The 26,351-nt window shown below is 37.3% G+C and overlaps 1 long non-coding RNA gene across 10 annotated transcripts in view; it reads left to right on the forward strand.

The window, feature by feature from the left end:
- The window catches only part of LOC137481086 (uncharacterized), a 203,478-nt gene extending 192,302 nt beyond the window's left edge, over window positions 1-11,176 (forward strand). For 7 of the 10 annotated variants that reach the window (XR_011003301.1, XR_011003297.1, XR_011003302.1 and 4 more), the window contains 3 exons: window positions 6,089-6,149; window positions 7,861-7,949; window positions 10,502-11,176. This is a non-coding gene — a long non-coding RNA (uncharacterized lncRNA). Of the gene's footprint in view, window positions 1-4,249; window positions 4,440-6,088; window positions 6,223-7,860; window positions 7,950-10,501 lie in introns of all 10 variants that reach the window. The other 3 variants (XR_011003300.1, XR_011003298.1, XR_011003299.1) reach the window with 3 other exon arrangements.
- Window positions 11,177-26,351: the final 15,175 nt, after the last annotated feature.

Genomic DNA, 26,351 nt, shown 5'->3' on the forward strand with positions numbered 1-26,351 from the left:
GGTCTAGGAATGACTTATGCTAGGAAAAATGGGAAGTGAAGTAAGAGTTCCTTGGAAATATCAGTCATCTCACTCAAGTGTTTTCATCTGATTTTGCTCCCTGATGATCCCTGCAGCAAGAAAACCTCAAATTCTGGGTATTGTCAAGTGATTGGCAGCAAGTAAGAAAAGCAGAGACATTCAGACATAGACCCAGTATTAATTCAAGCTGTGCAAATAATTAAACACACCAAGTGAAAGAGGTGAATGGAGCAGTTTCCACTGAGTTTAAGGACAAGGTGAAGAATTCCACTTTTCTTAATGACCTTAGGAATAAAGAGTATTTTGTAAGGCCATCTGTCTTCCAGTAATTAGAACCAAGTCTCTTTAACAAGGAGGGTGTGAGGCCTGCTGCTGCATTTGCCTGTTTGGCTGTCCCACCCCATGCCTTGTGCATATTCACTGGTCAGTGAATCCCACTGAAATGGGAGGGACTGGTTTAGCTCATGGTGCTTCATCGTGTGGGAATGGACTTTGTGAATGGGTCCTCCTGAGCTGCTCTTTTATCAGTCTGCTGTCGGTACTTCCAAATGCTGGAAGTTCACCTCACCGCTGATTAATTCAATGAAAACAAGAATAATTTCAATGGAAAGGGAGAAAATCCAATGCAATGTGTAATTGGTGTCTATTTCACCGATCCTCCTGTTGTTATTTCCAGGTGAGGAGGATGCTCACCCTCTTCAATTGCTAAGCTACAAGAAAGCTGGTGGATGACTGAAGAGTAGAAGTTGTGCCACAGTTCAGTGCTAGCCACAGTTTGTTTTCATAACAGTTTAATTTGGCTTGGAGTAATTGACTTGGAGGAGCAGGTTTGGAGTGACAAGAAACAGAAAATAAATGCATTTTTTTGGTGATTAATGGCTTCAGAAATAAACTGGCTTAGCATAACTTTCTGGCTCTAACCCTTCAGTCAGGGTTACTGTGTAAGCTGAGTTTGGCTTTTCTGCCATTTTGCATTTTCTGGACAGTCAGTCACAAGTTTGATTATCAGACATTTTGGCAAAATTAAAACAATTTGAAAAGTTCACTGAACCTGCAAAAATAGCGTGTAAAATTGCTGGTAGATATCACAGACTAATGAGAAAAATTAATGTGGGTCAAACATAGCTGTGGTTAACCTCTGCAACACACCTAAGATATACAGTCTTTTACTAATTGATTGAAAGAAATTGTAATCTCCACTTGAAATCCAATTTAAACTATAACGTATAAAAATGTTTCCAAAAGGACCATAGCATTTATTTGTCACATCACAGAAAATCAGCATGAGAAAACAAGAGCCTTGTGCTTCAAGATCAGATCTTTTATCAGTGCTATAATACCATTTCCATTGCACTGTGCAGAAAAGGAAAAATCTGTCTTCATATCATTTATCTCCATCAAATCCATGGAGTTTGTCTCCTAGGATTCCTCCTTGAGTGGCCTTTAGAAATTTTTGCATAACCTTGGCACATCTTCTATCCAAACTGTTCTCTCATTACCTTCATTACTTCAGACTAAGTTTTCTGCCTTCTCAAGGAGTTAGAGAAGCGGGTATCAGTAAGAATTCCCACTGACACTTTCTTCAGGTACCTAAAAGTTTAAGCTTTGTGTAGGAAAGCTGTCATGAAATTAAGGATGAAAATTTCAGTTTGCTCCAGTTACAACCCAGCATTAATACGTGCCTTGGTTTTCTGTTTCCTTATAGAAAGTTTTGGAAACTTACTCCTGTGCAAGCATAATTTTTGAAAGTTCCTTTAAGGAAGCTATTAACTCTGCTGGCATATGGAGAATTTATAATTTCTGCAAGTGTTTTATAGGAGAGACCCTCTCATGTAAGCACATGATGCATTTAACTCATGTTATGAAATCTGCCTCTATATCTGGCAATGATTTCAAAATTTCCTGAGTTCTCTGTTTAAACTATAACAGAATTTCCAAGCACAAACTGTCACTGAAGGGGAGGTAAAGTTATGGTATGTTATGCTTAGGTAAAAAATATTAACAGAATATTTTAATTGTTTAGGCAGAGCAGACACAAAGTGATGATGTGCACATTTTCCAAAGTCATGTTAGCATTTACTTTTGTATTCCACACTGATGATCAGCCTCTCTCTTTGTTCCCTATCTCCCAAACGATTCGTCTGATGTGTTTCTGAAATGCATTTCATCTCATGAAGATAACATACACTGATTCTGCTGGCTAAGATTTTTAACTTTTGATTTGGGTTTTTTTGCTGTTAAATGCCCACTGCATGAGGAACTGGGGCTCTATTCCCCCTTTTTCTCCCCCTCTGCTCCCACAAAACCAGTCCATGCCAGATGATGGTTTTCCTAAAGGGCTGTAATCCTCCCAGATGGCCACTCATCCATGACCAGCTATCGCACTTGCACCTCTTCTAAAATAGGTGGCTTTGCAGTGTTTTGCTCTTTTCCCTTTGGAGTATGAAAAGCATATCCTTGATGTGGGGCTTATGGATGATGGCTGCACAGGTAGGAGTGTAACTGATGACTGGTGAAAATAAGGACCTTTCTGTTGCAGTGCTACTACACATGTATCTAAATCACATACTTCCAACCATAGTTTTTTTTTCTGAGGTAATATCTGTGATTAGAATTTTTGTTGGAACTTAAGAGTTACCTACTGGAATCATTTCCCCAGCCCCTGTGGATTGGTTTAACCAAGGTGGTTTACCTGCTTCTCTTGATGTTTGGTGGTCACTCATCTGACTGACAGCTTTGGCTGCTTATGCCCTTCCCTCCAACACTGTTTAAGTTTTAAGACTCTTCCATGTTTAAGACTCCCTGTTTTAAGACTCTTCTATAGGTCTAGAGCAAGTTCTGCTAAGACACAAGGATTAATAAGTGTCTTTTCCCTAAAAACCCAAGGCATCCTGGCTATTGTGGCATTATTGTTGAAGACTGTTTACTATGCTGCCCCCTAAAGAAGCTTCATTTTAATTTGTCCGAATTAAATGCTAAAAGCAGCTCAGATGTTGGGTTTTCTGTCAGGAAGCACAGCCACATATATGGGCCTGCTACTGAAGCTGTCAGGGGCTTGAATTACTGCTGTAAAAGGTTTTACATGTTCTATGAGTTTATATAAATTTCCTTTAAAACTTGGAAAATTTCCTTTCCAACCTTGCCAGGTTTTAAATTGAGAAAGTGAATTTTTATGGTCCTGTTGCGATGGAAAGGTTGACCTCTGAGTTATTGTCACATGAATGACTTCAATTAAACAAAAATTTAAGTAAATAATGGAATTATAAGAGTCTCTATTATTCTATGAAGTCCTTAGAAAACCAGCACCATAACTTCAAAAATGCAGCAGATAAAGATATTTACATTTAGACTTATTTTTATTCTTTGCTGCTTTCCTTTCTCCTCTTTAAAAAACCCAAACAAAAAGCACCATGAAACACTGCTTTAGGCAAAAGCTGTTTCCATCATATTATTTTTTCCAAGGTAAAGACTCAGTGCCTAGACTTTTAAACAAGTGCTTTATCCTTGAAAATTAAAATAAAATATTTTCATGTAATCAGTAAATTTTGTTACGAAACTTTACAGCAGCTATATTAAACGATGAGAATAACTACTATTTTGAAATTCTGAACATCTCATAATTAGACCAGCCTTTAAGAAATATTCAGAGTTAAGGCACATTAGAATGTATTCCACAACATGGAGACAGCCCTGACAAAGAAACATTATTCTTAGATTTACAATTAATTACCCTTATGTCTATACCTTGCATTCAATTTGCATATCTTAAAAGTGCTGTAAATTTCATAGCACTCCCTTGTTATTTAAGATCATTCTGCTTTAGTAAAAGTTTCCACAGTGATAACTTTCTCTTGATTATGTAGTTGTGGGGTCGATAAATTTGGCTTTACTTGGCTCTACAATGTTATAATTTTTCTTTTTTTGTGTTGTTTTTCATTATTTTGCTCCTTGTTCCTCCTGCCCTCTCATTTATAATCCCCCGAAGAACCAGTAGATAGAGAAGTCTGGCTCGAAGACGAAGTGAGTGGTCAGATCCTCAGATGTTATCTTTTTCCCAGAACGCACTGGTACTGGGTGTCTGACATGTTCTATACATCTTTCTGGTGCCAACCTCATTAAACAAATGCACCTTGATGTATAGCTCTCAAGAAATGAAATTTCTTGCAATGAATTCCCTCTATATCAGCTCATGTTCTCCCTCTCTCTCCCCCATTCTTTTCTACTCCAGGAGTAATTTTATTTGTTCTTGATTTCAAGCATAATTTTACATGGTGATCACCCATAATTTTGCACCCTGAGATTTGTCAGTTTTTTCTGATATTTAAAGAAATATCCATGTTTTCTACTCACAACTTGGTGTTTCCTGCTTTCCAAACACGGACTCCTTGCCTCTGGCCAAGGTGTGGTACATTCAGGAAGTGGGTTAGAATGTTTACTTTGGTGAGGTACCTATGGGGATTTTCTCTAAATATTAGAAATGTAGCATGTTTGCTGTAAATTCCATAGACTTCCATGAATAATTATACATAAATGTGTTCAACCTCTCTTTTATGCTCTAATTCAAGGTTAACACAATATCCTGTAAGCCAGAAGGATGTTGAACACTTTGCCAGAATAGTAAATATTGGTCTCATCCTTTTTCCCCCCATTTTTGCCCCTTCAGCTTAAAAGAATTTTAAAATGAAATATGTTTTCAAACTAAAATAAACCTTCTTTAATGAGACTATATATTATTTACAGAAAAATGCCACTAAACTCAATTAGTACTGGTCTCACCACTGGGTAGAACTGAAGTTGTTGAATTTTTTTTTAATGTATTTCATTGAAGTCATTACTGAATCTGGGGCAATATTCTATTTTTAATCAATTTTAAAAGTATAATGGATGAGAAAAAAAAACAACACACTATGGATTTTTGTAGATTTACTGCTGCAAAAGATACACAGACAAATGCATAAAGTTTATGCCCATCTTTCTTTTACTCAGAAAAATTTTTTGAATGTTACTTTAAACAGGTAATTCCTTATTGCCACCCCCTGTACTGTTAGTTGGTAGCTTATTAGAGTTATTTAAAAAGTTATTATTTCAGCTTCTTTCATTTAATATTTGATTGTATATCACTATTATTTAAAACTACTTTGCTGGATAACAGCAGCCATCCAAAACATTGTCTGTTGCTCAGAAACAGAAATAATAAAATAATGGAAAGCAGAGCTATTGTGTTAAATTAATGACTGGTTATACTTCATATATTAAACAAAACCTCAGAATACAGTACTTTGAAATGCTTTCTTACTGAGTGATCCAATCGTTGTGAACTTTAAATGTGAATATATGTTTTTAAAAGGGAAGAATCTGGTTTTTTTTCCCTTGGGATGCGAATTTGCAGTTAGAGGAAAGAACAGGTTGTGAGATTTGACCGATATATTCATCTCTGCCTTTTAATATATAAATAATTTTGAAGAACTAAAGGAACCACTTTTAACCTTATTTTAATGGGCCTGGTACAAGCAAGTGTTGAATATGGCACTATTCTATTAGATTATAATATAACATTACTATTAAAATGATTTTTAAAAACATTCCCAAAATTCCAATAACAATATTTCATGGAATATAACATGGTAGTGGAGATTAGCTAGCCCTAGAATACCTTGGCAAAAGTGTTCAAGTACCAAGAGTTTTTCTAGTCTTATGTCCTATATACATCTGTTAAATTACTCAGAGATCTCATTAAATAAAGCTAATGTACTTGTAAAACAGTAGGGAGAGACAGTATATCATTGTAACTGTTAGAAAGAGCCATTCTGGCAAGGAGGGAGCCAGGAAGGCTTGGGGTATGCTGGTCAGTGGAGATGTTTCTAGGCCATAAATCTTGGCCCTTTCCTGCCTAGTTATTGTGTATTTCTTTAGGTGAGAGATTGATTGTAGCAATGGAAGATGAATTTGCCCATAGACCCTTTCTTTTTTTTTCTGTATACTCCTGATGCCTCGCCAAGGTGATAATGCTCTTTTTTTCTTTTTTTTTTTTTTTTTTTTTTTTTTTTTCTGCAATCATTTGTTTCAGATTAAAAGTGTGAAACTGCATGGGGAAACACAAGAAGGCTTGTCTCTGCAGACAGGCAAAGGTGAGGGCATGAAGATGTATAACTGTCCCAGATGGGAGAAGAGTACAGTTTACCCCCTCAGGATTTGAATCAGGTTTGTCTGAAGGAGAATGAAATAGGGTAAAATTGAGGAAAAAACTCTGGCTTTTCTTTACTGTGCATTTTAAGGATGATATTTCAATTTTTTTTTAAGTATGGCTGTGTTATGCAACTAAAATATTTTATGTAACTAAAATATTCCTTACCTGAATATTTACTGCTGAGCAAAAGGCTCAAGAGCTGCCCCCTCTGTGTCCTTGTGTCCTGCCCTGCTGTTTGTGCTGCAGACTGAGCAGGGGATGCTTTTCAGGAATATATATAGATGCTGAATTTATAAGGATCAATATAGTCACAAATGTTGTACAACATGTCAGGATATCATAAAAAGCAGGCAGTTCTATATAAAATACTATCTTAATCTCAGATTTTAAAGCCTCATTAAAATGTGGGTAAAGTCCATATATGGAATGGCAGCATTCAAAAGGTTGAAGTTGTATATCTGTGGTGCAGAGGTTTTAACCATTAGATTTGAATGTCAGTCGACTTATTTGATCACATTTGACATTAATGTGTAACAAGTTGAGATTATGGGATGCATCATATGCATATTATGGGATTTGTCATTTAAGGTTTGGACAGCGGGATGTAAAAGCTTGTTCCTTAATTTTTGAAATCTGAGGTTCTAAAATAGAGATGACAGTGTCAGCATCTTCCAGGCAAACTTTATAAGTCCTGCTAAGAAAACACCTCACTGCTTAATTGGGCAGAAAGATGGGGTGGCCGAGTGGCCTTTCCTGGTGCCAGAGGGGCAGTGAGAGAGCGGGATTGTGGCTGCAGTGGGAACCTGGTCAGAACACATACCTTAAAAAACAAGAGGCAATATCTGCAGCTGCTAGCAACCTTAACACTGAAAATTGCAAATATCCATGTTCTTGCATGTCTATGGAATTTAGCTGTTCTAGCTTTTGTTCTAGGGTTTTTTTTGTTGTTGAGGTTTTTATTTTTTTTTCCACTAAAAGGTTGTCTTTGTTCCCACCTGCAGTGCTGTTTGCCAGATTTGTGGCACTCTGGTAGCTTGCTGTACACATCTGCCTGGCAAAGTTATCTGATGGTGAGAAATCTGAGGATTCTGAGTGGTTTTTCACGGTGAAACTTTGAAAGTCAAGCAAATACTTTTATCTTGACCTTTCTGCAAGGCTGCCCCATATTCACTAGTTGTCAGCACATGTTTGTCTGGAGTCATTCGTCACTGCCATCCGTCACTCCTCTGCCATTCCCATCAGTCCCATTATCTGGGATCAGGAGAGAGCTGAGGATGTAGCCTGAAGGATCATTAAACCCCAGCTTCCAGGTACTGCAGGTAGTCCAGGTGGTCTGTTGTTATTTATAATAAAGAAACAACACAGCAGAACTGCCTGGCAGTGGCCCATGAGGCCCAGGGAAAGGACGGGCTGAGGGATGTCATCACTGAAGGACAGCTAAAAGTGGACTTTCTTCCTCCCACACTGTAAGCAGAGAGGATTTATTGAACATCTGTTCAGTACATGGCTGGGAAGATTGATTAATTTAATTGCTCACACTTTGCTTAAGTAACATTTGAATACTTAATGTCAGGTTTGAAGGATATTACGACATTTACTCACACACCTTTTTAAAGAGGCAGAGTTTCTCATTGCTTTTTGTGTCTTTCAAGGAAGTTGAAATGCATCCTGAAATTTACTTTGCCCAGAGGTCTGGGAAAACTGGGGCAAGTGGGAAAACCTTCTTCCTTCATAAATGCAGGTAGATTTTTTTTTATGTTTTAACCATTGTGGTAAATTATTAATGTAATGAGGTGGGATTGTCCTCACTGAATTGTGGTAATTTTCCTTCTGGTATCCAGGATAAAGACAATTCAGCATATTATATATTTCTGTAACCTTTAACATAATATCGTGGTCACATTGAAGGAGCAGATAAATTAAATTCAAAATAATTTATTGCATGTTCTGTTCAGAGAGGGTATTTGGGAAGAAATTCCTGAGATCCTCTTGAGGAATCCCACCTATGTAGCAAGGGGAAAACATTAGACAGTGAAACATTTAGTGTTGCTTATTTCTACAAACGTTGTATACATCTGATAATTCTCAGCTGTGTAGCTCTGAAAAGTTTATCTGATCATAGTTTGATCAAAAGTGATAAAATCCAGCTAAGGTATTAACAGGCACTTTAGGATATTTGGCCCAAAACCTAAATCTTGAGCAAGTATACCGCAGTTCACCATGCTCACAAGAGCAGTGAATGCTGATATTATTGCCTGTATGTCCGTGGCAATGTCTGTGACTACCAGCAAATGCTTATTGCTTAAAAGAGAAACTCGTTGTTTCACTGCAGTGGAGAAGTGCCTTTACATTTGTCACCATCAGATGTTAAACTGAGAAAAAGCAGACTGATAGATAGGGGTGCATGTGCAAAGACTGATTCTCTATGATTTTTTCCATCCGAAAAGTGATATTTTTTTTCTCATCCTCTATGCTCTAGTAAAGATGTTCTTTGATCTCTTAGTACAGCAGTTCATTTAAAGTCTGATATACAGTCAGATATTCTATTAGATACAAGATCTTTAACTATTTGTCTTACTTTGTGTGTAATTTGCTTTGGAACTCTTAGCCCAATAAATAGTAAATGATACTGACTTTCACAGCCTTGTATTTTTATTATCTAAGATACCATATATAATGTTCTCAAACAATGCTTAACTCTGAGAGGGTAGGGATTAAACACTGCTACATGACTAATTTACTGCCTTACAACATAAAAAGCAAAGCTTGGAGAGAAAGGCCTCATATGAGGCTACATAAAGCAGAGCAATAGTATCATGTAGTGGTACTTAATAATGGCACTGGCATTTTGTTAGCATCTCTACAAGAAAAAAATTGTTCTTAGAGAAGGATAATCTACAGTCCAATCTGATTGAAGTCAAAAGAAACATTGGCTGATTTCTTTGAAAGATGCCCGTCTGTCCCTGAATTTGACTGTACACAATACATCCTGCAACAACGAGTCAGATTGTCAAGGCCAGAACCAGGTGCCTATGTTACTTGTATCCTTCTACATCAGTCATACTGTAGGGAGCAGACAATTAATTCTGGAGCAAAATTGAAAGTCAGAGGCAGAGTGTGAAAGAACAGAATGACAATAATAAAGTGCCCCTGCCTCACATTAATCTCCCTCACTTCAGGGCTGTCAGAGGCGGCCTGGCGGTGACTAATGCCAAGCTTTGCATACAGTGGTCACAGACATGAGCAGCATGCTCCCTTTACAGCATCCGCGATTCGCTTTGTTGAGTTTTTGACTCCTGCGGAATCATTGAAAAAACATCGCCGCTGGTCAGAGGGAGCAGGACGAAGTTCCTTCATCATACACCTATTGATCGATGGGCAGCATTCCCAGGCTTGGCTCAAAAGGAAGGGAGAGGGGAAAAAAAAAGGAGAAAGAGAAAGAAAAAAGGAATCCTGACAAATGCAGGGAGATTAAACTAACTTTCTGAAGGGATGAGCTCAGCAGATAAGGATTAATAAGTTTATCTTTGAGTAAGTGCATATAACATGCAAGTCCAGGACAAAATGATCTTACACCTCTATAGACACACTAATCCATTAACATTGCAAAAAACTTTGATGCACATTTGGGAATTGCGTTGCATTGATTTTATTGTCATCTTTTTGCACATATAGTAAATAGGGTAACATTTAAGGAACAGTGTAATTATTCCCAAAAAGCAAGACATCAACGTAAAGTTTATTGTTGTAGACCAGACATTTTGACAGGAATACTGTAATATCCCAGAGGTGTCACTAGGTTACTGAAAAGGTTAAAAATTGGTGCATTGTGTCGGAGAAGAAAGGCAGTAACAACAAACAGCATTCAAAAAATCACAGGCACTTCTGTAAGAAAGTGGAAATGTGTCATGTAGCAACACACAGCTTCTGTAAGTGGATTGCTGCACCGAGGAAGAAAGTGAAACACACCTAATGAAAATGCTTCCTCCACTGCCAGCATTTCAAGGCTCACTCTCATTATTGAGGTTGCAAAAACAACTTTCCTCTCAGGTTCCTCCTTTTATTGTATCCGAACCCCACACATGCTCTATTGTGGAGTTTGAAAGGGCTGTGCCTGAAAATTTCATTTCTCTTCTCTGGTAGACACGGGAGAAAATTCCCACTCAAGACTTTATTTGCCAAACTCTGCTGTTTCTTCCTTACTAGCCATGTATCCTAAATCAGGAGGACAATGGTATTTTTTACAGAGTGCTATTTGACAAGGAGAAAAGTACTTTTTGTCTTGTGTTATAGTTGACCAGTGGAGCAGCATTCATTAGAATCTGAATGAGAAGAGAGAAGGGGATATATGGCAATTTATCGTATGTAACCAGGAGCAACATGTTTTATGTTTAAGTATATTGTTTAGCATTCTAGAAGGACTAGGAAAGAAGCACACAGGTCCCCTTGTATACTGAATATAGTATGTCATTGGATCAGGATTAAAATGTATTTACAATGACATTTTGAGCATTGTACAGTGTCAAGGACTGTAGAGTTTGACTTTTTTTCTAAACAAATTTATTTCCATTATTAGCTCTCAAATCCTAGTTCTGACTTTGAAAATTTTCTTATCATTTCCAATAGTTTTTTTCAAGCCACTCAGCTAGATGTGCAATTGTGTTTACTTCAAGAAGGAAACAGGAAGTGTAGAAAATGTCTGTCATTGAGGCATCGGTATGGTTTGTATTTGGGAACCTAAACATAACTCTTCACTGCTTGTTTGTGCCAAGGGAGGAAGTCTGCTCCCTGGCAGCAGTGACTTTTACCGTGCACTTGGATTAGCCCTTTCATGTGCTGTACAACAGATTTTACAAGCATTTTACAAAAGCATAAGATGAAATATGCATATGGTATGTGCCAGACATTTCCAAGAGTACTGGTATGAATACACTTAACAGTATGTCAGTCCCTCACCTTTGGGCTCCGTTTCCATGTTATTCTCAATTCTAGGGGTTTTAAGCCCAAAGCAGTTTATGGCACGGGTGGTGTTTTGGGAGGCTGGTGAAGGCACCTTCCATTTGTGCAGTGCCTGGACGTTGTCATTCAGGGTCCTGCTGGCAGAAAGGAGCTTTTGGTTTTACACACACAATGCCACTCCTTCCTTCCCTTGTGAGTTTAGACCTAACTTTTCCAATCTGTTCATGGATAGTCCTCTTTTCTGGTGCCACAGGCAATGAAATCCCAGGACTGATTTCAGCTAGAGACCTGCCACTAATAAGTGGGATTATGGCATTCCCTGCTTTATATCCAGTGGCTTTGGAGTTTTTTTAATGAGATGGGGATGTGTTTTCCAGAGCTTTCTAAGGTGTACATGTAAGAGGGTGGCTTTACTAGTTCTTGGAGGAATCACAGCTAGGAGCTGTCACTTGAAATGCACTGCTCCAAAGTTTTGAATAAATAATTGGTGTGTGAATCCTGCATCCTCAGCTGACCTAGATGTGGTAAATCTAATTATGTCAAGGCTGCACTTTTAAATGCTGCTTTTTTTTTTTTTTTTTTTTTGCCAATACAATTATTCTATTTCTTTTTTGATTGACCAGGGCAGAAAAAGTGATTTTGCCATGTTTTTCTTTGTTTTTATAAGGTTGTAAGGTGTCTGATATTTTCTCTTCTAACATATAAAAATATTGGTTTTTATTTTACAGAAACTATGAACAACTTATGTATAAATGGATAAAACAGCTCTTCAGTTGTTCAAGAAAACCAGGACTGTTATACAGAAGACAATGAATGAATCCTTTTTTTCTGCATGCTTGTAGAATGTGAGCTCTGCTGACCTCAAATCTCTCTCAGTTTAGGAAGCTGTGAAAAACTATTCCTAAACTTCCCACTTAAGCTGTACCAACTTGCAGAATGATACAGAGCTCTTTTTGCTACTGATGGGGCATACTGCTGATTCCATGTCCATAAAATCTGGAGAGAATTCAGGGCACACAGACTGGTTTCCCTTCAGCCAAGATGAAAAAGCCTGAATTCATTTCTCCAGATTGGAAGATTAAAAGGTGCTTAGCTGCCCAGATTGCATCCCCAATTCCATGCACAAAATTGGCCCTTACTACGTTTATATAATTTTGAAACAGAGAGAAATTAATGCACTCTCTAAAATATTGCCTGTTAGGGATACAATAGAACTTCTATAAAAATTGGGAAATTAACACATTTGGAAATGAGTATGACATGTTAATAATCATAAAACAAATTCAGGAAAAGTTGTATTCCTTCAGTGAGTATTCTCACTTTGCTATTCACATCCAGCTCATGTGGACACTATTTTGGTGCAATCCATAAAAAGCAGGAGCACTTCTCCATAGTGGAAAAGTCCATATTTGAGACATGGATGATGTTCATTTCTTAAAGTGGTGTCTTCTCACAATGGCCTATTCACTGTTATGTTTCTGTGAGCCCCTTTACACATTGCCAGCTTTTAAAGGAAAGGCAAAACTTCCCCTTAGGTGTAATTAATATGTTATTGTTACTTGTGGTACAAATAAGGAGGATGTCCCATGATCTTAATGGAAACAGGGAGTTCTCTTAACTCTCCTTCAACCACTTGTAGAGGTTTTCTCCTCCAACCCTCCAGTGTGCTTTTGCAGGCAGCAGTGACCACCAGTATCCATCTGTGTTGGACTTTAATTAGAGAGCATTGAAGAATACAGAAAAAAAAACCTGAATTAGTAAAAAAGTGATCAAATAAGGTGGCAGTTCTTAGAATAATTCAGGTGTAGAGGGACCTCAGGAAGTCACCTCAGTCAGTCTCCAGCTCAAGCTGCTCTGTCAGTGTTTATAAGACTGTTCTTATTTCAGCACTCTAAAGTTCTGAACCTGGTTCTAACTCTACATTCACTGAAGCTGTGGGAAACTGGGTTCATCTTAATAGTTAGCACTTCTTAAATGTCTGTCCAATATGCCTGTGAAGGTGGCATTCCATTCCCTGTAACCTTTGAAGAGCTTTTATTTGGTATAGATACAGCAAAGACAGACTTGTCTTCTCACTCAGCTCTGAAAGCTTTCATTTTGTTTGACAACATTTATACTGAGCTTGGCTCATTCTCTCACAAGGAGTAAGTATGCAAACTTTACATAGAAGTGGGCAGAAAATTTGGCTACACTAGTTTGCTATAGCAAACACCAACTCACAGAAAGGCAAACATTATACTGATTTTGTTAAAACTTGAAGAAAATATGTCTGGTGCCCAGTATGGAATTTTGGATCAAAATGACAAAGGAAAATGCAGAATCAACTGCAGTTTGAGACCCAGAGTATTTATATGGATGCTGCCTATTTGGATTTCTCATCTTGTTTTATTGTTTACTCCCACCTTCGCTCTCTCAGCTCTATGAATCATACTTTCTCCAGGTGCAATACTTTTGAAATGTCAAATTCTCTGTGGCTTGGAAGGAAAAAAAAAACCCAAAAAAACCCCAAAAACCTTATCATTTCCATCTGTACCACATCTAGATGTGAAACCTCATCTTTCCTGGGCTCAAGTCCTGCTTCCAGAGAAGCAGCATGTGGCTGTGCTGGTTTGATGACCCCGTGCCATCCCTGGAATACAGTGGAGGAGACTGCTTAGAACATTTTGTGCCACTCTGGAGTGAATTCCTCAGCCAGGCTCTGCTCTGACACATTTCCATCCATCCCCTGCAATGCATGTGGCAGCAGTATTCCATCTGTTTCTAATGAGGCATAGCGGGGGAGGAAATCTTATGCATAAACATGTCCCACATCACTTATGATTCCATTGAAGAACATCTCTGCAACAGTATTTGTTTGTGACAAAGATTTTTTAGCTATTTGTTTATTTTAATACCTGTGGATGTCAAACAGAAGAGATTAGCCAGTTCCTAAACATGGCAAATTCCTTGGCTGAAAATTTTCATGTATTTTGAGAGCCAATTCCAGCACAAATTCCTGTTGTAAAGGTCTTGCCTATATTTTCCAAAGTATAGATAATAATTTTGCATGTACCTGTTCTATTTTAGGGGTGAGGCAGTTGTAGCTAGATTTAACTCTAAACAAAGAGCAAGCTGTTCTTTATTTAGCTCCAGTTATAAACATGTTATAGCAAAATATAAATGGAGAGCAAAACAAAGGAACAAAAAGTACCACTTTGCAGAGGCATTCTTTTATAATGTACATTTCTTTGTAGGGAAGAGCACTGCAATGTTTTTTTAGAGGCAAATAGTTTACATTGATGTGTATGAAATAGAATTTTGATAGACAGAATAAGCTGCAATCCAATTCTAAACTATAGATTTTCAAGCAGATTGATGCAACAAATTGTTAGCAAATAGCAGTTTGCAATTTGATGCTAATTAGACATAAGGCAAATATGTGCCATGACAAATTAGCAGCAAACCATACTGAAAAGGATTAGCAAGAGCTGGCACAGAGACTGCTCGATTTTGCATACTTCCTTGTCTTAGTCTAGGAGGTCTGAGCCAGTTTTCCTTCTCTGTAAATAAGAAACCAGAGCAGAGATCACAGGCATGCTAGAATGCCTTTAATTGCATATTTGAAATGTTTTAACTCTCTCTTAATCCCATGGAGGCTTTTCTCCATACCACCAGCTTTATTATCCTGGGAGATGATCAAGTACTTTATCCATTTAATATTATAACTAAATATATTATGAGGTAAGTAACTCACAGGGTTATTTACTTTAGCAAGTCTATTGTACTTATAGATTTAAGAAAAAGCCCCATTCTTATTCAAAACACCTTTGCTTAACTTCCCGAAAATGTGTTTTTCAGCAGATTTAATTATTCATTTCATTAATAAATTAATTTTTGCTAGAGGATTATCACATTTCTTTATTGATGTGCACAATGCCATTGTAGTAGTTAGTATAGATCAAACTCATCACAGTATCCAGATGAAATAATGCAGTTGTGTTTCAAACCAGAGAGAAGCAGGAGGTGATTTTTAAACCAGTTCTGCAGACCTATGCCTGAATACCAGCACACCTGTAAGTATGACTTTAGAACTAAAGCAAAAACTGCTCTTGAATCTTTGAAGGGTGACATAATTTCACTAGGATCAAGAATGCTAAAGAAAAATCACAGTAAAAATACATGTTTGTTAAATTTAAGCAGCTTATTCTTTCTTTATGTGGCTATTTTTTTTTGTTTAGTTTTTTTAAATTAAGAGTTTCTGGGGTAAAGCATCACATTCCCTAAGCTTTCTATTCATATTTGCTGGTGTGTACTTTAGTTTGGCTATGTAAAATGACATGTTTATACTTCAAGGAATCATTGGGTAGATCAGAGGTTCTTCAATACAGTTCCTCATTCAAATCTGACTTTCTAGGGCATGCAAGACATCTGACTTACTAGGCTGATGGTTGTTGTCTAAAATTTTAGATATATATATATATATATTACATTCCCAGCATTCCTATGTCTATATATGGATCAAAAAGATTGTTAGAAATAGTTCAAAGGTGCTAAAACATTATGTAGTTAGATGTAAACACACATTTCAGTTACCAAGATAAATGAAGTGGGAAAATAAAAGGATATTATGCACAAAAGATTGTTCTTTCATAAGTCTTAGAGAGAATTCCTCAGACAATTTAAACCACCATCAGTAACAATTTTTGCCACATCACTGTCTTCCCACATAAACAGTATGATAATACACTATTAAGGATTTACAAAAAGGTGATGAAAGTTGTTGTGCTGTTTAAGAAGAAAAAAGTGAAATCTCCTGGCTTTCCCTGCAATTTCTGAAGGCATCTCTATATTATTCACATGAAAAGCACTGTCCTGTAAAAGCTTCTGTGTGCACTGAGGCCTGGAAAAGATGTTTCTAGTGTTGCCAGGCTGTCTCACTCAAGTGTTTGCCTGCTCCCTTTTGCCAATTTTTTTGCCACATCACATCAGAAAATTGGGCAACGATCTTTATGCTGGTGCAAAATCTTAGAAAAGTGAATGATTGCCCTCTGGGCACAAAGCGTTATTTCCTTTTTGTTGTCCCTGCACAGACTCATGGTGAATTCTTGGTAGGCAGTTATTTGCCTGTATTGAAAGAGTGTAGCAAGCCATCAGCAGGAAAATGTAGGCTGAAAATTGTAATAGTTAAAAGGGATGTTAAGAATTTTAGGATTACATGCAACGTATAAATAGTTGTAATTTCCAAAGGGCAAATCATTTCTAGTCAAGCCTTTCCACATGGTATCTTCCCTGACAAAAGCATCGCACATTTTCTGCCCATAATGTTTCTCCCAAACACCCCCACTGCTCAATTCAATGACAGCTTTCCTGGCAGTGCCTGAGCAGATTTCACATTTTCCTGTCGATGCAGTGTCAGCCCAGATACTGCCTGGGAGAGCTTTGCTGCTCTGGCTGCTGTGGCAAATCTTTGTGCTGGAGGACAGATGTTCTGCACCGTGCAGGGGATCCGGGTCATGCAGCACCCACGGACTCGGAGCATGTTGGATGTTGGCAATCTCCTCTGAGGCAGCCACTGGCCACAGCCACCTCCCAGCTCCAGGCCTTGTCACCAGCTGTAAGTAGGGTGTTGCTTTGGTTTTTTTGGGATTGGGCTTGAATTCTTCTGTTCTGGCTTCTCCCATGTGGCTTTTGGGGAATACAAAGCAGTTGTGAGTTTTTTGAATATAGATTTTTTTAATGAATAAGAAGAAAAAGATAAAAATCATGGGGCAGGAAAAAAATACTTGATGAAAATGAAACCTACATAAATTTCTTAAACTGCTAGAAAGCAAGACAGACACACAAAAAGCTCCCATAACAAAGGAAGCAGTACTTTTGTGGGTTTGTGCAGATTATTTCGTTTGGCTTGGGAAAAGATAGGAGATGTTAAGTTAGAGCAAATTCATCCTGATAAAGCACACATATTTTTTGACAAATGTATTATCTCTTTAGATCATGGGATTAATAAGATACATTGTCCTCAGGAAAATATGTGCACTCATGGAGAACCTCATTGACATTGCTGCAGAGAGGTGAGTTCAAAAGGCCAGATATTAAAAACAGCTTTTTGAGGCCATGAAGACAAATTTTTTACTTGAAACCATAGAAATTTGCATTTGTATCACTTATAGTAGGTGGCTGTACACTTACCTAAGTTATCTGCATGTTTATTTGTGTAAAGATACAGATGCATGAAAAATGCATAGACAGACATGCTACAAATTTGATTTTCCAAGTCCTGTTTGTTTCTGTTGCACCTGGGGATGAGACTCAGAGGATGTTTGTGGCTGGAAGGGATCTCTGAAGATCATTGAATCCATGCCCCTGCCAAGGCAGGGTCACCTGCAGCAGGTGACACAGGACCATGTCCAGGTGATTTTGGGACATCTCCAGAGAGGGGGAGTCCCCAGACTCCCTGAGCAGCTGGGCCAGTGCTCTGTCAGCCTCAAATGTGTGCTTAACTGTGTTAAGAATAATTTTGATAGTTTTACTTTAAAATCATTTAAGTTATTCTTATCAATATTATTAGTATTTACAATGGAGATGGTATGATAGAATCTGACACTTCTCCCAGACATTGAAATATTTAGGCTTGCCTGGGGATTCTGGAATGCTCATAATAATAATGAAACATTTATTGTCTTTAGCTGCATATCTAAAATTCATCAATGAATAAAAACAGGAGAATCTTTCAAAAAAATAATACAAAATATTATCCTCTCGTAATTTGTAGTTGCTTTTTTTATCTGTTTAAGATGCTTGAATTCACTTTGTTAGCAAATTTCTCTTGACAAGCACACCTATTTATTATTACTAAGCATCCTTTTTAGGAATGTCTGAAATGACACATGTATTGTTTTAAATAAGATCATAGAGTTAATTTTTAACCACACAAGCAATGTAGTAAGAATGGAGTGAACAAAGCATAATTAATAGTTTTATGCCATTCGTCAGGATCATTTTATTTGCTGCCAGCATATGCCAAATGAAAACTTTTTTACTTCAATTAAAAAATTTAACAAGATTAAACCTGTTGTTGAAATCATAGAACATATATGCTTGTAGGTATTGTATGCATTCCTGAATGCATGTCTTCAAGGAAGGAAATGTCACTGGGACAGCAGAGGTGTGTGAGAACTTCACTACTCTGTAGAGGAGAAGGCAACAGCTGCTTCTGCATTTCCCCACTTACAGCGACACAACTTCCCTCTGGTCTCAAATACATATTTCATTCTCCCCTGGAAAAGGAAGAGAAAGAAATAGCACTGCATCTATATTTTGTGTTTTATAGAAAAATTATGATGCCACAGTATATAAGGTGCATGAAGAAAAAATTTTATGCTTCTCTATGTGTGTTTTTTTTCTTGCTTAGGGCTTTATTACTATTATTTTTTTTTTTTAAGAAAAAAATTTTTAAAATTACATCATGTTTCACTGTATTATTGCTGCCTCACTAGACAGGATCTTTTCACTGCCAAGGACCCAGCTGTCTAGTTACTGTCACAGCAAAGGATATTTTAAGCACCAAAGACCTGTTTCATCCTGAATTTGTGGCTGGTCAGAGTTTGAGTTTGGGTACCAGTGCCACCTCAGCAGTTTGAAACCAAGAGCATGACCTGGAGGGAATAAAGTAGTGCATATTGTCAAACTCCTGTTTAGTAAAACACTTAAATGCTTATTTCTCTTTAAACATGCCTGAACCATATTAATTCCTTATTAATTGCTGATTTGTTAATTTTAGTGGATTTATTAAATTGAAGACTCAAGAAATGAAGAGCCCCCATAGGATGATAGGACTAAGGAAGATCCATACTGAATATCTGAGCTGCTTCCCCTAAGGGCTCACAGCTCCTGTTTACTTAGGCACATGCAGATTTCCTGCCTAGTGTACTGCAGTGCATGGGGAAAATCCCAGATTATTTGCTACCAAGTTGGTAGCTTTGATGTGATACTGTGCAGAACCATCCAAAAACAATTACTGCCCTGAACAAGGCCCACACTAATGGGGCTGTCTCAGGGCCAACCTTCACCATTGTCCATGAAGAAACAGTGCTGGTAATGCTACCAAAGATTGCAATGTTATTAAGGGTTTGGGACAGAGATTGTGTTCTGCTCCTACATTGCTTAATTCTGAAACCGGTGGTTGGATAGCAGCAGATAGTAGAGACTTCTGCAAATGCATGGTGTTTTCAAATGAGCTTAAATACACTGTATGGGACTGAGCCACAGAGCAGCATTGTAAATGGTGGATATGCAGTGAGGACTTCCACTTTTCTAGCTGTCAACTTAGCTTTTGTTCTCTGTTCCATTTCTGGAACAGAAAATCTTCATCAATTTGTGAATTTGGGTTCAGCAGAAATATAAAAGATTTCTGGATTTAAAAAGGAAAAGATATTTGGACTTAAAACACTAGCAACAATAATAAAAATTTTAAAATACTTATAAGAAGGCACATATAGTAAAAATGGGGAAATCATCATAAATTATACCTCTCAGGCTACTAGAATTATTTGTATTTGCTGAGGAAAGGGCAGTTACAGAAAAAAAAAAAAAAAAAACAAACAAAAAAAACCACAGCTTAATGAAATGCATTTGGACCTTTGGAAAAATAACAGGGAATGGAGAACTGGCCAGTGTTCAGCACAGGTACAAGTTAAAAGGGCTCCCAAAGACCCAGGATTACAGTGATGTAGTCAGTATATTTATTGGATTTATTTGCATTGTAAAGACTCAAGTGAAGGTGTGTATGGAATGCAAAACAAAAGGCAAAAATATACATGACAACAATTTTTGCTTAGTCAAGTCCATAGCAACCTCTGAGAAATTTTGGAGATGTAAATGATTTAGGCAATTAGAGAGCAGAAATCCAACTATACTCAGTTTTGACAAATTTCCTGCAATGTAAATTTTGTAGAATTATTTGTAGTATTCATAACCATTGACTGAATTCTAAATAAGCTACAACGACTTGATAGAAAGAACTTCAGTGAAATTCAGATCCTACTGAAGTCTCTGGGAGTTTTGTGGAGTTTCTGCCTTTTCTTGCAGTGGGGATGGAGTTTCCCAATGATCATCATTACTGCAGACAGCTCAATAGAAAAGGCTGCTCAGTTCACAGCGGTGGTCTGAGCAGCCAGCAAAATGGTTGGGTGAAAAAAGAATGGCTTGGAAAGTAATACTGCAAATATTATGATACCTATCAGTGCTATCCTCTTGCCTTGAATACAGTGCTGAATTCATACCTTTCTGCTTGAAAATTTACATCATAAAGAGAAAGAGTAAAGTAATAGTAATAAAAAGTGTCCAGAAGCATAGAGAATTTTATGTGCAAAGACTAAAAACAGAGGGGCTTATGTTAAGTGAATGAGAAGATAAGCAAAGTTTTGAGAAGATAAGGTTTTGTAGAAAAGGAATGATTTACACAAGGTAAATCTGATTTCTTTCTTGGCTTTGTCCCATACTGCAAACAGAGAAGTGTGCCAACAAATTGAAAATTGATAAGGAGGAGGTTTTGATGGTATGCAGGATAGGAGTTAGAGCTGAAGGAAGTCTTTGGAGTGAAAAGTGTGGCAGGATTAGAAAACAAAACTGGACATCCATGTTTATAAGGCAGGTCTCAGAGATGCAGTGTAATAAAGTAGGAAAGTACAAGCTAATACTTATAATTTGACAACATTTTCTGTCTCCCTTTGGGATAGTGATGATTTTGTTGGGTTTGTTTTTTTTTTTTTTTTTTTCCTCCACAATTCCTGGAGCCTGTTTGCCACAGGCAATGGGGTGGGATGCTGAATTAGGCCACACACTCGTGTGATTTGTGTGACTTCTCCCTCCAGCACATGGGGCTGTCATGGGGGTGAACGTTAGGGAGGAGGGAGCCAGGCTGCTCAGAGTCCCCAGGTGTCACAGGCTGGCTCTGCCCTCCTGCTCTCCAGAGCTAAGGAGCTCTGGGGAACTCTTGTGTTGAAGAAGGATTCTCTTCTCCCCATCAGAGCTAAGGGAATCTTTAGCCTTTGATGGAAAGTAGGATTTACACTTACATATTTGTCTTTTGTCTTGGGACAATAAATAAAGTCCCAAAGTAAAGACTACAGACTCTTCTGGTAGATACCTTCAACCTCTAAATGTCCTATTTCAGCTTTTCAAGTAAAACCATTCTGATTTGATGAATGCTTGTGCCACACAATGTAGTAGGAGTGGATTCATAACGTCCACATGTTGTCAATGTGCAAGTCTGGGGTTTTAAAAATATTTTTTCAACGAGAGTTTCTGGCTTTTTTTTTTTTTCTTTTTTTTTCCTGCAGTACAGTTTTGTATAAAAACCAGTAGAAACAACTTAGAATAGCTAGAAATGCTTAGTGATTAGGGTGGTGTACAGCTGAAGCATTTCCAGTGGAGTTGCTTGCTCACTGATTTGTTGCCAGGTAGCCAGCCAATTAGCAGTGCTGGTTATTATTTACTTTTCATGCTATATATCACTAAAATTGTGCTGTTGATTTATCATTTATATTGTTGTATTGTCAGCATAATTTATTCAGATCATGCTGAGATACCTGGGAAATTAAGTAATAAAGAGAATGGCATAGAATGTGTCTGTATTCAGAGATATTTACTTTGCTTTTAATGAGAATGCATGTTCAGGAAAAAAATAGATCATTTAGCTATTACATTGTTTTTTAAATAAACCTGTTAAAAGTTTGTACCTTGGATTTTCTATAAATAAAAAGGCTTGGATTCAATTCTAATCTGTTTTTTACCATTAAATAAGAATTTTTTACAGATTATGTTGAATAGCAGACCAACTAATTGTGCCAACTTAGTTGATTAATGATTTGCAGGAAGCTGTACTAGTTGAGGTATTACGGAGGTATCCAGGGTTCTTTATATATTTGATATTGCTTCAATTTTTTTTGGCAAATACAAACATAGATTTTTCCATTGAAAATCCTTCCTAATTGCTTGAATTATTAAAAAAACCAAGAAAATTGAAAGCAAATATTTTACAAGAAATGAATATTTTGAATACATTCTGCCGACTAAAAAAGATCACTTTAGAATGCTTTGACTTTCAAATGGTTTTTGTACATTTTTTTTTCCTTAGCTGGAGCTAGAACATGTCAGAGGTATTTGTATAGATTCATCTTATCTCTTCCTTTTAATCATCCTATTTATTTCTTTTAAAATCTTTTGACTGACAAATGGATCTGTGTGTGTATGCATGTGGCTGGCTCTAGTCAAGAATGGCTCTCTCCTGAGTGCTCCATACAGGAAGAAGGGCCTGGTGCTTCCAGGGGATGGATGTACTTTTGCATTATGACAATGGCATTTCTTTCTAAACTCGTGAAAACTAACTTCCAAATGAGGCAATAATTCAAAGCAAAGTGGAAGAGGATATAATTTTCCTTAAGCTATTAAAACCCCTTTAACTTCTTCAGTTGCCTTTGCCTTTAGTTTCTGTTTTCAGTGATAGCTCTAACACACTGGTAGAACCACACAAAACCTAATTATTTCTAGCCAGTCTTGATAGGAATCTTTTGAAAAGCTCCATTGACTCCAGAACTTGAATTTTCTACCAGTTTTGTGTCATGATTTTCAATTTTCACTACATTGCTCCTTTGCAGTGACTCTCCTGGTTATGGTCAGACCTGAGAACCCAAAAGCCCAAGGAGCAAACGTAAGTAATTTCTGAGCAACCATCATTTCTGTTTAGTAACTTTTAATTGATTGTCTTTGCATATATGTGGTATGAAGGAATTTTTAGGTGTCTTCAGGAATCAAGGGGGAGAAGTTTCTGTCAAAGGACAGAATCCTGAAAATGGTTGTTCTTTGTTAAAATATCTCTGATAATCCCCTGTATGAATATTGATACAAGGTTGAGGTCGGGTTGCATGATGGTATGAATGAAAAATGTCAAGGAAAAAATGACTACTGAGCGAGAAACCTCGCAGTAACAAGGCTCAGAACAATTTGGATCAATCCTATGTCTTTACAGTTAAGAAGTGTGAAGGGAAATTTAAATTATACCTGTCTTTCATTGCTTGTAGTAGGAGACACTTTTATTCTTTTACAATATTGTATAGCAGAAGCACAGCACTTGCTGTAGGTGTTTTCAGAGGCTGAAATAATGGGGATACTATGGTTTGTGTGTTAAATTTTCTTAAAGGGTAGAAGGTACATGCATTCAGCTGGATTATCTAGAGGCTGAATAACTTTGTAAATTAAGAACCAGCAGACCTCTAGTGAAATGTTTATTGTATTACTAAAAAAGGATACTTCATTTACTTATTTTGACAACCATGGGTTAGTTTCAGTTGGAACTTATTCATGAAATATGAGAGCACTTAAGTCATATTTTATGAAAATATTGAAATCTGAACTTGAGACAGGCAGCATTGCACGATAAAACATTGGGAGCCTGTGTGTCTGTGTGCAGAAGATGGAAAAACTCCTTTATTTTTGCCATGAGATGTGTGAGTCAGCTGGGAGTAAGTGACACTCCACTCTGCAGGTTTACTGGGTGTCTGCTATGAGAATTTCAGGAGGACAGCAGGTTTTCTGCTTTCCACATTTCTCCTGAAACCTCTGCATGTCATTACACAGCTGAAACAGAATACAGGATGGGCTGTAGGAAGATGTAGCATTATTCCATCTGTGAGAGAAAAAAAGTCACTTAACTTGCTCTTAGCTGTGTAATTTGAGATTCACAGGATCTCTCTTCACTTGAATGATAAATGTCAAATTCCCACAGAACCCACCCCTTATTCTCTTTAAATATAATGGCAAACATTTGTCCATGGCAGTTAGTGGTTTTTGTACTTAAATTTTATAATATTGGTGAAATTCAAGTGCTTTATTTTAATGTTATTTACTACAAAAGTCAATTGCTTAATCAAAAGCTGGTTCCTTTAGGCAGAAAATTTGCTTCCCCAAATTCCAGGCATTTTAGGGTTTTTTCTTTTGAACTTGGATAACGCATGTTCTACATCTTAAGCTTCCCTAGTCTGTCCCAGGATTTCATTAACATTAGTTGGAATATTAGCATGTTTCTGAATTTGTGTGCTCCTCTGTGTTGCTTCTATTGCCAAGCAATATTGCATTGCTCCCAGTTTTCTCATGGACAGTCAGAATGCACCTTGGAGTATCACTAGCACTGATGGACATATTTCAATAACTCTAGATGGTTAGAGTTCGAGATCTGACATTCAGCTAAGATGCTCCTGTGTCTTTAAAAAGGGCTTAATACCCTTTTGAATTATGAAATCAAATTAACAGTTGACAGAATGTATCATGTTAAACTTTTTGCCAGTTTCATCTTGGCTTTCCTCTTCAGGAAAAGCCAGTTCTGTACAGAACAGATCTTTTGCAGTCATACACTCTGGCTTCTCAATGAGTTGATTTATATTGAATCTGGGTTGTTTGCCCAAATTTTCTGTACTGTGTCAGGAGATAGGATAAAAGCAAAGAAAATACTCAAAAATATCCTTTTGCCTTTTAATCCCTTTATTTCCTTTTAATACTATTTTCTTTGCATAGTTCTTGACACATGAGTTTTAGTGACTTTATTCTCCTGATCATGTTACATTAAACCTACAGATTCTGGTGAGAAATACTCATTTGGAATGCAAGAGTCCAACCAGAAGTTTGTTTTGTATTGAAATAAGAACTACAAAAGAGGTCATCAGAGCAACTGCATGAAGGAGAACTGTCCTTTTATAAGCAGATTTGAGAAAGAGAGGTGTCAGGTAGGATTCATGAGAGAGGATGAATAGAGGAGAGGAAATTTAAAAGGGAAGTTTGCAGATTACAGAAGAAAGCAGATAGGATGATAAGAAAGATTAATTTATTTGGGTGGAGATCGTGGCTTTCCCATGATTTATAGAGGTTTTTTTAGAATTCAAAGTAAAGCTGTGCTGACTCGTGGCTGTCAATATTGAGATGTCTCTTGAATCCAAACGGGAAAGGCTTATGGAGCTCTGGTACAAAGTAGAACTTTAGCGTGCCCCATCCCCACCTACCCTCCCTCCCCATTCTGAATATGTCTGGAGAATTCAAAAAGTTTCAAGTTAAATCATGATTTTATAAGAGATCACATAATGAAGTCAAAGCTGAAGGAGAGTTTATCCTGTCCCTGACTTCTTTTCCTTTACCAGGATGATTCAGGCCTGGATTTCTTGAACAAGACAGAACAGTAGTTCATGCCTCCTCTCTTTATGCTCCCAGCACTGCTGGCTCACACTTTCCTGTGCAAAATCCTTCCCTTGGATGTACATCCAGAACAATGTGTGCTGTACCAAAGCAGATCTGTTTAGCTGAGGCTGAATCTTAGGTCAAGAAGCCTTTAGAAGAGAAGAAATCTCATATTTCACTCTATAGTTTCTTAGGGAAAAAATGGCATTAAATATTGCACTCTAGCTGATTTTATTGCTTCCACTGCCTTCTACTCTTTCCTATTCTTTCTTTGACAAGTGTGAAACAAAAGTCAGACTGAGTTTTAGGAGCAACTCAGGCATGTCTGGCTCAGTTGCCATATTCTAATGTACATAGTCACTCAGTAACCAAAGCTGTTGTTGATAGGCAGTAGTCTGAGCTCTTCCCTCAGAAACTCATGGAGCCCTAATGTCAAATCATTATTTACTGCATCTGTGGAGATCAGTGGTGGGGCTGTCCCAGTGTTTTCAGGGTGGGTCTTAATGGTTTTCTGAGGGGAAATGTCTGCTTAAAGTTACCACTCTGAACCAGCTGTTTAATCACTTAAGATATTAACATTTATATTTGCAGTACTCTGGAAATACTGAAAAGCATAAAACAATAAATGGAGGGTTAAATTAGGAAACAGTGTATTATTTTGTGTACTGTACTAGGTAGATTTATGTCTTTATCATTTTGTTCTCTTTCCAAGAGGAAGTGGAAACTGGGCAAAGAAAGATTAATGGTCAGCAGGCAGGCAGTGATTGGAGTGATGTTGCATGTGTTAAGTTGGTCCCAATTATTTCATTCAATAGCAGGGTTTAGTTATGTACCTGCATTTTGGAGAAGTTTTCAATTTGTCATTTCTTGTGACAAGATGAAAGTTGCTCATTTAGATCAACCCAAATCTTCTTTATCTGGATAATTCTGCTTCCTGTTTAATTTCCAAAGACAAAGAAGATGTTGTCTTTGAGCATGATAT

Source organism: Anomalospiza imberbis, chromosome 12 (assembly GCF_031753505.1).
Source record: "Anomalospiza imberbis isolate Cuckoo-Finch-1a 21T00152 chromosome 12, ASM3175350v1, whole genome shotgun sequence".
NCBI lineage: Eukaryota > Metazoa > Chordata > Aves > Passeriformes > Viduidae > Anomalospiza > Anomalospiza imberbis.